Genomic DNA, 14,054 nt, shown 5'->3' with positions numbered 1-14,054 from the left:
AGCCCATTTTGGGTTAGAGTCCCAAGCTCAGAATCAAACACTGATAAGAATTTTCAGTGAACGTACAGCAGCCACAGAGAACAGGAAGATTGAAGAGTTTACAGAAGAATAGGTAAAAGGACAGGAAAACTGGAAAAAAAATAACTTGAACATAAATCTTTAAACATCTGAAAACCCAGATCAGCACCCAATGCATATGTTGAATAAATGAGCTATTTTTCTTACTCAAATAATCACAGCAGCATACATTTTGATGCCAGTTTGAAGAGATTAGAGCAGCAATAATATTAGATTCAGTAAACAACTACCAGACATACATTAGTATTCTGCATCTTTTATTACTTAACCCTTTGGAATAGCAATTAGTTTTCAGTTTAATTGATCAAATAAAGTTGGTACAATGACAAAACTGAGGCATTTTATTGATCATAGTTTTTTAATGCAAACTGAGGACTGCTGAGGTAGCAGAACTGTCCACACTAGGTTACAGCATACAGTGATAAACTCCTCATCTCCTATCAAACCTTCAGCATGCTGTTCACTACACAGTCTTTATCTTCACATGCTGACACATGTAATCTAACATTCTCACTTTGCCACAGTAGAAGCAATTGCTTGACAATTTGATTATGGTTTCCTGTCAGCTCATACGCAGAATATTCTTGGAGCTTTCAAGATCTGCAAAATATTTTGATTTTACAATGATGATAATCTTGTGGGGAAAACATCATTTAAAATATTGATTTCTGATAGGCAACCTTCTCCAGATCTGCATGCAGAAAATGCTCAGAACATCTAGAAGCAGATATGCTGCACATGAGAAGAGAGGCAGAGGTGACAGTAATGTGCAAATAACAGAGGGGAAGGGTTGGTGGATGAAAGCAGTCACTGTCTGACAGCTGCTGTGTGAAATGACTGGATGGTCCCAGTCTGGGCTGTGGGAGACAGGCATCCTCCCCTGGAAATTCCAGACAGCCTGAGCATAGAGGCCAAGTCCTGAAAGGACACAAGGGACACCTTTATGTCTAAAAGTGGTTTTGGCAAATCCTGGGTGAGGTTTGTGGAAATAGGGAATGACAGAAGATATGCCTGCTTGCTGCCTTCTTAGTAGCATCACTGAGACAACTGAGCACTGCACAGCAATTGCTGTCAGTCCAGGGCCTTGGGTGTGTTTTTCAGAACAACATGTTCTGCAGCTCTGTATTTGTGGGCTGCAGCCAAAGAGCTGCTGCCCAGGTCAGAGGTTGGGACCAAAACTCAATTGCTGTCACCTCTGCGTTCCCTCTGCCCTGTGGTGGCTTGGTATTAAACTGATCCCCTCAGTCTGTTCCATTTTATACTACACATCAAATTCCCCTGTGGCTCAAGGTGATGTCTGACACCTCCTAGCAAGGTCTGAATCCAACTCTTGGGCTCTGGCCATGTCCTAGAAGCTTAGTGCTCACCCAGATCTCTTGGTATAGCCAGAGATGTCAAGTGGGCTCTCTGTGCTAACAAAACCACCAGAGCAGGTGCAACGTGCTTGGTAAACTGAGCCCATGAAGTTCAGTTTGTTGCCTTCAAATGAAATTTCAAGAAACATTTTTGTAACAAAAGAACACTTGCTTCCCTGAATGTCAAGGGATATAAAGGTTTAAATCCTGAGAAACAAATTGTGTGAACATTTTAGAGACCAGTTTCTTTCACCATATAATCTGGATTCCTACCTCGTACTGAAGCAAATGGAGGACAGACATCCAAAATGGGTTTGTTTTTTATGTGGCTGTTGAACATATGTGTAAACATTTTCCTAAAACCCAAATTGCCTTGGCACAATAAATTCAAAATAGACCTTCCATTTGATTAAAATATAAAGTATTATGGGTTTGGGGTTTTTTTGGTTTGGGTTTTTTCTTGTCTATGTTGCCTTTTTCAAGATATCAAAATACATTTTCTTTCCATTTTTCTTGTTGCCATTGTCCCCAAGGTATGAGAGTTACATGAAAGAGAACAACAGTGATGCAAGACAGAGCAGTCTTGGGTATCTAGACTCAGACTGAAAAACAAGCACATTAAAATGGCAGAGATACTTCTGAAAATAATCCCATTAGTGAAACTGCATGACTAACAATAATTTATATGCACCCAGAACATATGTGCATCCCCAGATAACAATCAATCACTTCACCTGGAATACAGCCACTCAGCACTATAATATTCATACATACAAGCTGTTAGCTATCATTAATCAAAAAGCTTTTAACTAATTACTTTAACTTTTAAACAACAAATCTATGAATTACCAAATTGCCATCATATCTTATTTCATCAAAAGGTATCCAGTTAATAATTTGCACTGTGACAAATGCTAGACAATCTTGGTGTGTCACGAGAAGCAAACATGGCATGTGAGACACCCCACGGTGTGAAAACCTTCCCAAATGTGAAGAGCTGTGACATGCTGTGAGACAGGGACCTCAGAGGATTGTGTGTCCCCCTTACATCTAATGAGATCACAAGAAATCTGCAGGCTGAAAACATCCAAATGTAAGACATCTTCACTTGCTGTACAGCATACTACAACTCACTGAAGTCAGTTACTGCGGGACAGGAAGAACAGCTTAGGAAATAGAAATTATCTGGCATAAAATAAGAGGCTTTCTTCCACCACACAGAAAACTACAGAAGATTCAGTTCTCTGAGCCTTGCTAGATGAGACTGCCTAACCTAAGGCACTACAGTTTGAAGAGGAATTATTTAGTTGTAACCAGCTGATTCCACTGCTGTGCTGTAGCCCATCTTGCCAAGAGTGTTAAAATACCATTACTTTTTCATGACAGACTTTTCATTAAAAAAAATAAATATGACAGTCTGCATGAGAAGGGAGTATTAACTACTAAAGCAGAGTACTTTGACAAATGGAGTCTCAGATTAGATTAATTGAAAGTGTTGTATTCTCTAAAATGTAATTATGTATACATTTTATAACTAATGCTGACTTACACATACAAATGGAACAAAAATATAGAAGGCAATACTGTGCAAAACATAGCTCAGCCTTTTCAATTCATATAGAGCTTTCCAACTTTAAAGTGATCAAAATTTAAACTGAAGTGCTTTTTAGATGGCATCTAAGAGCTGAAGGGGCCTCTTTTCTGTTCTATCTTAAAATTTTTGTAACCAGTGTAGCATTTCTCACCAAACTGCTCTTTTCAGAAATACAATATCTAAGGCTACACAGCCCAGCAGTGTAGATATGAGGCTGTGATAAAACACTTCTGGAATCTTTTTTTTTCTTCCACTGCTCTGTTTTCATTACTATGCAGACACCCTCCCCAGGAACTGCATGGAATTCATGAACTGAGTGGCATCAAAACCACATTGTTGGCCCTTTGTGGTCAGATGTAATAAACATTGATGATATAGAGAGATTACCAAAGAGAACAGCCTCTCATCTCTCTGCCTGACTCCCTGAAGCACATAATCTGTTTTATAAATGAAGAAAATATATTTTTATAATTGCAGCAGGTGTGGAATATAGATGGCTCTTTATTTATGCTAATAATTAAAATAAATGTCAGGCTACCACATCCTTGATCATTTAAGTCACTTTAATGATACATGAAATATAAAATAAGTCTTCACTAAAGGTCTCTAAAGAGAAAAGGCCAACACCAGTAAATAAAGAAGGATTATCATGGTGGGGCAAACTTCAAGGAGATGGTATTCATCCAAAATACAATTTACTTTGAAGAATTTTTCTGTATTTTTCCCTACTATTATTGAAGATATGTTTTTGACTAAGAACTTTTTTCTTTGAGAATCCATTCTCTGGTTGAAAGTCACATAGTTCTGTTAAGTCATGTGTTAATGGCTTCACATAAGAAAAAGTATCATGATATCATCAACTTGCCATTTAGAGCCCTAATATAGGATTAGGAAACTGAAGAAAGTGTCTTGGGACATGAACTTAAAATCAGTGAGTTCAGCTTCATAGAGCTGAAATGTGAATGATGAAAGCACAATCATTTAAGAATTCCTATTTTATGCCAACAGTTCATATGGTAAAGGCATTTCCAGAGATTGTTTCTGAATTGTTATAGGTGATTAATCGTTTTAGGTCCTGGACCTTGACCTTCAGACACCTCAGATAACTGCAAGAATGGGTAACCCTAAGAACAAGCATGAATCTAACCAGGTACCACAGTGACCCCTCCCCATCACACACAGACAGTGCCTGGCATTGTAGGAAGACCACCTCAATGCCAATCAGGTTCTAATTTGAAACCTTTTGATATGATATTGACTCAGTGGAAGTCAATACAGCCTAAACCAACCTAATTCTCATATTTTCATCTCCAGCTTACACAAATGTCTGATGTACCAGTTAGAGGAGAGGACGCTGTGAACCAGTTTGCTCCTCCTTTACACCTCAGAGGAATGGCAGACGTGTTCTCTTTTCCCTTGGTCTGCACAAACCAAGATGTGCCACCACTCCTTGTCCCTCTCACTCCCCAGAAGGCCAGTGCACTCCCAGCTCCCCAACCCTGTTAGCAGCATTCCCTGGTCCTTGTCAACAGCAGTGCTCTACATTCATTTATATGCACCCTGTCTCAGACTCTAAACCCTGCCAGTGCAGTCTTCTGGAATAAGTTTGTCTTTATTATTTTTCCCCTAACTGTTGTCATTTATAAACCATGTAGCTGTAAAACAGCCCTTTTTGGGAGCACTCTTAGCAATTGCATTAGCTCATGATGCAGACATGTAAAAATCAGGAACATATCTATATTTTAATGCTGTTGTTCTCTGCACAGTTTAACAAATCGCTTCCCTCTATTGGCAATCATTTATGTCACAGAAAAAAAAAAAAAAAAGCAAAGCTCTCTCAAATCATAGCAATGCTGACTTTTTTTTTGCTTTACCACTGTGCTCTCATAATCTTACAAGGTAAAATTAGTATAAGTGGCAGCATGTTTCCACAAGGCACAGCAATGAAGCTGTCATGTCAAGAAAGCTGGTTTGTCTCACTAAAAAAAGTTACAAAGAACACAAGCCACAGAAGGCTTTTGCTGAGAAACCATCTGCTTTAACTATCAGACCATTTCCTGCTCACTATCCTATGTTTCTGCAGGATAAGACTATGAAGTACTTCTCTCTCTGTCAAACAACATCCTTCCACAAGAGCCTGAGCTCTAGACAGCTTAGATACAGGTGCCTCCAACATCCATGATCTACAAAACAATCTTAAAGACTGAAAAGTGTCAGAAGGGACAAGGAGAAATCACCACCTTGGCAAAAAGAGCAGGAGTGACAAGGAACACAGGGGCAGGGCTTCAGCACCTGAGGTCAGAGCCACCTCTGCTTCAGGAGCCCTGAATTTCCACAGCTTATCCAGCCTGAGAGTACTCCTGTCAGGAGACTACCAATACAAAAGCAGCTATTAAACTACTATTCATGCTGAGTCAAAGTGAAAAAAACAAGGCAGACAAGCAAGCAATAGCAGAAATTGCTATTTAATAGTCCTATCAAGGACAGCTCACCTACTCTTTCCACTCTCTCCTTGCTGCTGAGCATCTCCACCTCTGAACTCTGCTGCAGTAACTGTTCTCCTATAAGGAATTTCCTTGGGGCCTCACAATGTCCTCACCTAGCCTTCTTTAGTAGACAGCATTTCACTGATGTTTTATTTCTTAATGATTAAATTATGGCTTGGGGTTTTTTTCTTTCTTAAATGCCATATCAAGTTTATGTCTTTCTATTCAGCTGGTATCTCTCCAGTAGCTGATGTGAAATGAATTGGTGACCACTCTCCAGTTTTGCAGCAATCCATACTTGATCCAGTTGGCATCACATGCTTGTCACACCAGTCTGAACATTTCAGCCAAAGTCCAGTAAGCACCAGACCTGTGCAGTGCTATTGTGGCAATGAGGAAGAGCTCCACCAAACGAGGCTTGTTTTCTGAATGCAGCATCTGCATTTCCCATACTTCAGGCTTCAGCTTGCCTGGAGATACCAAGAGATGATTGGAAAAGAGACATCTGACCATGTACTGACTCCCTCTGTTCTGCAGAAACCCCTGGTGTAAAGGCAGCAATGCCAGCAATCTTGCACACTTATCACAACTAACGCTGCCTGCTGGAGCTGCTCTTGGTTATCTGCATTAAGTACCAACGTGCTGGGGCTTCACTGCTGGAAAGGGTCCTGAAGCAAAATGACTACACAACATGCCTGTGCCACCCTGCCATGCAGTCACTTTTATTAGTGGTGATATCTGCTCTCCTACTGTCAAATCCCCCTTTCCCACACAGGGAGCACAGAAAGGAATTTCATACTGTGTTTCCATTAAATACAAAAGCTCGGAAGTAACTCAAACTGTCAGGATTTATTCTGAATCAATTTTTTCCATAATAAATAGAAGTCCAGTTTTCTTGTGGTTAAACAAAATTAAATGCACACAGTGAAAAAAATTAAAGCTGTCAAGCCATTAGATGTCTCACATTAATGTGCATAAATGTTCAGAACTTAATGGGGAAAGGTGTTAGCTTTAGCAATTAATATTAGATGTTGCCAGTAAAAATTAGACTTAGTTTCAGAAAACTGGCTGACCTCTTAATCCTCTAGATCATTGCATATGAGATTCTTTTTTCATTACATGGTTAAGTGTTCACATACAACATCCTATTTCTGATAAATATAGCAGGGGTATTTCTTGCAGTGATTTCCCTACAGGTTTGGTAGGTTTGGAGTGGAGAAGAAGGAATTTAAGCAACTAGCTGCTGAAAAGTTGGTTTATACCATAATTACTGTCATAAATTATTTCTACCTGAATATTCTGCTCTGTATTCCAGTTGTGAAAGGACAAGAGTTTCTATTTTTTAGGCTAAGAATTTGAACTAGTTAACATAAAATTTTCATACCACGCAGTGCAATTCCTGGTCTAGTTTCCAATAGGACTTCTGGAGAAATAGGCAAAAATACTTAATATCTGTTCCCCAGGTGCCAATCTGAAAGTAGAGCCCGTGTTACCCTCTTGCTTACTGCTAGTTTCTGTTTCTAGCAGAGAGCAGCAGACCTGTTTAATACAATGTTTGATTCAGCCCAGCTGCTGGTGGGTGGATGGCCATATCCATCCTTCCCTTTTCCATGGCATGATGTGCTCTGGAGCCCACCTGAGGGAGAGGCACCTGCTGGCAGCCACAGCCATGCACATCAGCCCTTGGAGCCCCTGGGGCAGTGACTGGGGTAGCAGAGCAAGGGCAGACTGCTTCTCCAGCCCTCATGCCTCACCTGTACCTTCCAGAGCTCTCTACTGCCTGCTTTGCCTCTGCACTGTCACCAAACTTCCTTCAGGTAAAGTTATGGTGAAATGCAAAGTGCTTACAAAGATGGAAACTATGCAAAGAAATTCATTTGCACTGGCCATTCAATCCAGACAGCAATGCTTGAACAGCCTGGCTGCTCAACCCTTCCCCTCCACTCCCCACCCACTATTTACATTAGATCATCCTGAAGAGAGGGGAAAATGGGATTCTTTTCATGAAAGAACAAATAAAAGTGGTTTTCTTTCACTTATGAGAACATTTTAAAGAGGAGAAAATTACATTAAATGCACTCAACTATATTTAGTAAATTATTAATCTAAGAAAAGTCAAGCAAATATTTTTGGCTGAAAAGTCCCCTGGTAGCATCCTCTGAGACTGACTATTGTTTAGGAATGAAGAACTCTTAAAGAAATATAAATTGTTTTATAATTAGAAAACTTTGTAATTCACCAGGTATGTGAAATCACAGATATATTAATATCACTCTTTCTACTAATATGCCTTGCAAAAGCCCATCCATGCTATATTATACTAAGGACTCTGCTCTTTATACCACACAAAACAGCCCTCATGGCTCAAGTGCCAAAAATTTAGTGGTTGTACTTGGAAATGCAACAGCTCCTCCTCATGCAGTAGGTTTGACAGGCTATTTCTGACCAACCTTCATAACTATCTCAGAAATACAGTGCTAAAATAACCCTATGTTTTTGGATCTCAGTTCTTCCACCCAGAGCTGGGCACTGCCTTCACTGCCAAGAGAAGTCCTCAGATAAATTATTTATTAACAACCTTTTTTCCTGCATTGGATCAAATTAGACAGGTTCCTCTCTGACCTGTGCCTCTATAGTATATGCAAGAGGTTTTTATTCACCTACAAAACCCAAACTCCTCATTGCATAAGGAGGGGAGGGAAAAGGCAAGTTGGACTTTAGCTTTTAGAATTAATACAAGTTTTGAAGTGCCACTTAGCAAGATATAGCTGTCCTCCAGATTTACTGTCAGCTCTTTCCTACTATAGTTCTTATATGCATTAGGGTATAAAGCTTGGACACTTTCACATCTAAGTCTAGAAACTATTAGTTCAGTATTTTTTTAAAAGAAATTTTATGGCCATAGCTACGTAAATTATATAATGCAAGTCTTTATTTTAAAAGCTTTTTCTCATTAGTGTCTGCTCCCAGCTCTATAAATCACTGTGCTATCCATGTGATTGTGCCCTACCATACAGCTCCAAGAACAGAATGGACAAATGAAGCTGTTATAAACCCATACTAAGTGACATTTTTAACCCATACATTTTGAGAGCTTTTTAATTACATATTTTCTATGATTTCTGATTAAACCAAAATTGCTTTCAATGGCACATAATAAATCACACCACAGAATTATTCACATTCTTCCCAAATGTAGTCAAATGATTTGTTTGCCACTTCTGGGACTGCAGTCCATCTTCCATTAAAAAAATAGTAAATTAAAAGAAAGTATTTCTGGATACTCAGATAACTCCAGACCTTTCCTATGATTTATTCTTCTCTGTCTCACTTAAGCTCCAAGAGGGGTTTACTACACTTTGTTTTGATAAAAGAAAACTTAGCAGCAGGTCCCTGGGTACCACTGCCTGACAGTGGCAGTGCTCTGTCTGCTGCCTTCTAGCAGAGTCCCTGCACAATCAGGATTGCAGTTTGTGGTTAACTTGCATTCCATTAAAGTATTACAACAAAAATAACCACAAAGGATCCCATTAAGGATCACAGATTCTCCACAGACAACAACTTTAATAAGAAGTATCCAGCAACTTGATTTTTCATCTTTCCAGGCCTTGTTTCTCTAAGAGGTGACTTTTTGACTTTTCCCACTGTCTCAATGCATACAACTCTCATATTTCTCCCTATTTCAAACACATCAGTGACACTGTAGTCAGCTTCTAGAAATACCTAGACATGAAGAAAAATAGCTTGATTTACAAATGTTTTATGTAAAATCCAGAATTAATGACTACAATATTGAAAGAACCTTTTATACTGATCTAAAATAAGTCTCATTTAACCCCTTTATCATCATGGAATATGCAAATACCTGCATTAAATGTAGTTGCAATCACCTTTTTGCTTATGGGTCTTTATTTTATATTTCATTGCAATAAAAAATATGGCTATTGCCACATGTATGTGTATATATATATATATATATACACACACACACATACACAGAGAGCTCTGTCTCCTGAGGGCTTTGTAGTTTTATCTCAGTACTTTGGAATATAATGCCACTCAATGTTCTCTAATTCTGCAAGATACAATTTAAAGTTCTCTATTAGTAAAAGGTTTTTTTATTCTCCTAGAGATTACAAGATAGCAATAGAAACTTGTAAAAGTTAACAAGTTGTGCTTGCTCAGCATTAACTCACCCTTTAGAAGCATTCTTCACACCAAACATTTGGGATTTTACAATCCCTGTGACAGCCTAGTTTGTCTAACACTTCCTTTGGGAGATAGGAAGGCTGGGAAACATTGCAATTCTTTGAGTAAATAGGAAGAGATATCTGCAATATAGAGAATATTTGTCTTATTGAAACTATTGGACAGAAAATTACTATCAGTACAAGGGAGCAACCACCAGACTGATCTATAGCCTGCTGATGTCCTGGAGTGGGAGAATTTTCACTGCTTAAATTCTGCTGTTCATGTAATTGCTACAAGCAAAAAAGCTGTTTTCCTCTATCATATTCCCTGCCCTTCAGAGAGCTAAAACAGATAAGCTCCTTTCTACTCCTAAGTTCATGCATCAATTTCTGAGGAAGAAAAGAAATCATCAACTCAAATTCACCTCCTCAACCAAAAGTAGACCAAATTCCCTGGTTTGTGTACTCTTTATCTTGAGAGAAGCTCCAGTTTATCACAGCTCTCCCCTAGTAAGTTGTCATCAGAAAACACAAAGCCATTAGCCAAAAGCAAAAAAAAAAAAAAAAGAAGTATGTGCCTGCCTTGAAACTTCACAGGGCAGCTACATGCAAGGACAGACCTCCAGAATCAGGTTTCTAAACTGATCATGCAAAACAGATACTTTGAAACACTAAACAAAACAGTATTTTTAAATTCTTCTGCTTCCTCATCTGTAGGTTTCATGTGTTTCTAGGGGAATCACACCACAAAATAATTTTAATTAGCTACTTCTTTACTCAACAGCCTATTTACAAGCTGAATGGCAGGAAACAATCAATGCCTTGATGAATAAATTGCCAATCAAGCCATACCCCTACCTTTGGTCACCTGGAGCTTCCTCAGCCAGAAGAGCAGGTGAAAGAATTCTCCTGTTATTAACCCACTCTGCCCTGCACTGTCAGAAATAGGATGATAAATCCATTTTCCATTTACCCTTAGCACCACTGATAAAATTGATCCTCACAACAGAAATCTTTTGTTTTAGTCTCTAAGTCTGCCACTTAACACACCCTGTCAAAAACATTTTTCCTATAATTCTTTTTCTACTGAGCCATTTTAAGCATGGAAAGTGCTAACCATACAGATCTATTTTCCAATACAAAACATTCAATTAAGCTGCACCAACATTAATGGTGATTACTAGAGATCACTAGAGAAGGGCAACCAGCAGTGACTTATCTGTGCTCGAGTCTGGTGATCCCTTCACTCCTTGCCAGGGAATGTGAGGAAATGGATTAATCAAACAATAACCATATGCTTATTTGTTTTTAAAGCAATCAGATTTCCACGGTCAGAAAAGCACTGACAAGTTGTTACACCATTTTCTCAGCACCCATGGCTCACAAAATCTTGTGTTTTTAATCAAACTGCAGCAAACAGCTGTAGCTCTGTCTGTCACCATGGAGGACATGAGCAGTGTGCAACTCTTACTCCCAGGATGTATTCTCCAGATGCTAGAAAACCCTTTGACCAAAACATACTATTTAGGGGTAAGAAAGGCAGATGTGTAAGCATGACATGAGAACTACTTTAATGTCTGTCTATATTTTCATAACAAAAGACACTAAATGTAACACATTCTTAAGACCTTTGCCTGAAATCCCTCTATCATTTATAATAAGATTTATAACTTGAAAATTATTTTCCTCCCCCCACAGTCTTCGGGGGGGGGGGGGGGGGGGATGGAAAAGAGTAAACATACCAATAATCTTATTTTAATGGATTGACAAAGACAATTTTGTGGCTGATGATATGACTGCACTTATTCATTTTTAATCACAATGTATTAACCTGTGGTGGAGAAGGCCAAAATCAGCAATGCATTTAAGGAAGTCTTTAAATCAAAGCAGACAAACAGCCACATTACTGCCTACTACCATTAGATCATTAAGATGCTTAGAATTAAGCACCAGCTTAACATATTGTTAGATTGTGTTCTTAACATTGGCAGAAAAGAAAAACAGGAAACTCAAAGTATTTAACTGGTATCTTACAAATACATTCTATCATCACAGGTTTCTGAACTCTTCTGAGGAAAAAAAATGTCCCTACATTCCTCTGGAGTTTGGGTTGTGGTTTTAAATATAGGAATTTCAGTTGCAGTGAGTGACATTTTCAGTAGGATGGTCAGACAGTGAGGCTTACAGGAAAACATCCCAGCCTGACCAGCTACCATTGTGTCCCAGCAGATTATGTAGAACAAGGATTTGACCCAGTTTTGGCATGACTATTGTTTACAGCTCAACCTACAGCTGACTGGCTTTCCTGGATTTACTGTCTCTCTCCAATACATTTATCTGGTTTTAGATTATTTTTTGCTTTCTTTAATAATTCTATTCTAGACACACTGCAAGGCACCCTTCCTGATGAAGTGGATGAATTTACCAGCACCTGGTTCATTTAAAACCCTAGAACAGCCAGATGGTAAAGACACAGACTCTGCAAATGTCATTACAGCAAGGAAAGCAGAGCTGCTGCAGACAGAAGCAGTCCCTTGGGAAGGGAAAGCAGAAGAGAGGGTGGGTGGATTGGGTCCAGTTTTCCTAAGGGCCAGCTACTGGAAACCCAGCCCAGAGTGCCATGCAGCACATACAGACTGCAACCAGCAGCTACACAAATAGCTGAGCCCTCTCACAATCCTGCTGCTGAGCTGTCACAGGATTGCCTCAAAAGCTGTATTATACAGCAGCCCAAACAACAGGTGGTTTTGTGGAGCTTCAGGATTACCCACCTAATCTTCTTAAGGAATGAAATAGAACAGCCATAGAGGGCTCTACAGAGGAAGATCACAAAGTTCATCAGCTGAGATGTGATTATAAGAGAGCTAATCAGTTTAGCCACAAAGTGGATCATATTATTGGGTCTTTGGAAAGCTCCTCAGCTTCTTCAGAGATTTTCTTTTCTCCCCTTTCCCTGTCCTTGCCCCTTTTCTGTTTGCTCCCTTTTGTCCAGATACACAGAAAACATGGTATGTTAAATGTTTCATTTTCACCAACAAAAAACAAGTATATATGTTAAAAATATTTCCTACATACCAGTGTAGTACAGCAAGAGCCTTAAAAATCTAGGAAAGGATCACCTCAAAATTATCATCACTTCCATTTGTACTTATTCTATGGACATCTATGCTCCCTGTGTTGCTGTACTCAGTTTCCAGCAAAAATGAGCTCCAGGGTTTGCACAGCAGGCAGTGTCATGGAGCCACTGAAATGCCATAAATCTGCATGGCTAGTCCAGCCAGAACTCAGACTGCAGAAAACAGAGTATTTATACTCTTAACAGGTAAAACACTGCTACACCTTCTCTCCAAGTCCAGGCTTCTCCAGAAGCTCAGCTCACTATCAGGGAATAACTCTCCAGGTTGCCACAAGCCCATTTCAGACCTTTCAGACCACAAAATAGCATAAGCATCATTTTACTGTGAGCAATCTCCAGCTATAAACAGAAGCAGCATCTAGTGGACAAATGAAAGTGAAAACCTTCTTGACAGTGTGATTCCTGATCCTTATTTTTTGCCTTTCAGCCTCAGTCCCAAATGACAGTTCCAGGGAACTTTCTCTTAAGATTACCAAAACAGAAGTAGCAATAGCTACAGGGTTTATTATCCTGTATTTATTATCACACACACTTGTGAGGTTTGGATTAAAACCACAAGTTTATTTCACTCACCAGTCAATAAACAATCAGCTTTCTGTAACTCCTCCAGCTCTTCAGGCTTCATAGCTACACACAGAAGCTAAAACACCTTATACTCCAAAGAACCCCTTTTTTTTTTTTGGTTGGCGAGGTTGGGGGGTTTTTTGGGGGGGAGGGAAGAAGGAAGAGAGGGTACACTCTTTGCTTTATAAGGCCTAATCTGAAAAACCCTGACTCAGAAACAGCTGCCTTGAGAGTTCCTTGATTTTACTGGGGAATGGGCTGATTGGCCACAGAACAATCACACTGAGTCACTCAAGTGCCAGACTTTGGGTCTGTCATCTCCTGAGCTAACAGCCTTTAACACCTGGAGTTGTTTCCATGTAGAGTACTCACATAGATTAAGCCCCCACTTTGGGAGAAATCCCAAAATTCATTCTTGTCATATGCTTATTTCCTGTTCCTTTCACACTTGCCCTCAGTGAATCAATATAATGGAGGTCTGAACTGTAAAACTCATGGGATATATTCATAAATCTGTATAAATCCAGGAAAATATTACAGAGACTGATAAAAAACCAAAATAGTTTTAACTTGCATAATAAAATTTTGACTTCCATTTATTTTTATTTTCATTCATCTCTGAGATTGGTTTAAGTAGAAAGTTGAAGAAGG

The 14,054-nt window shown here is 39.2% G+C and overlaps 1 long non-coding RNA gene across 2 annotated transcripts in view; it reads right to left on the bottom strand.

Moving 5' to 3' along the window:
- Window positions 1-13,473, bottom strand: part of LOC306805911 — a 75,699-nt gene extending 62,226 nt beyond the window's left edge. For both annotated transcript variants that reach the window (XR_013775330.1, XR_013775331.1), the window contains exon 1: window positions 13,413-13,473. This is a non-coding gene — a long non-coding RNA (uncharacterized lncRNA). The remainder of the gene's footprint in view (window positions 1-13,412) is intronic.
- Between the last annotated feature and the right edge of the window lie 581 nt (window positions 13,474-14,054).

The sequence above is a fragment of the Erithacus rubecula genome (assembly GCF_903797595.1).
Source record: "Erithacus rubecula genome assembly, chromosome: 10".
NCBI lineage: Eukaryota > Metazoa > Chordata > Aves > Passeriformes > Muscicapidae > Erithacus > Erithacus rubecula.
The sequence above is the reverse complement of the archived record's forward strand: the minus strand, read 5'-3'. Positions and strand labels throughout refer to the sequence as shown.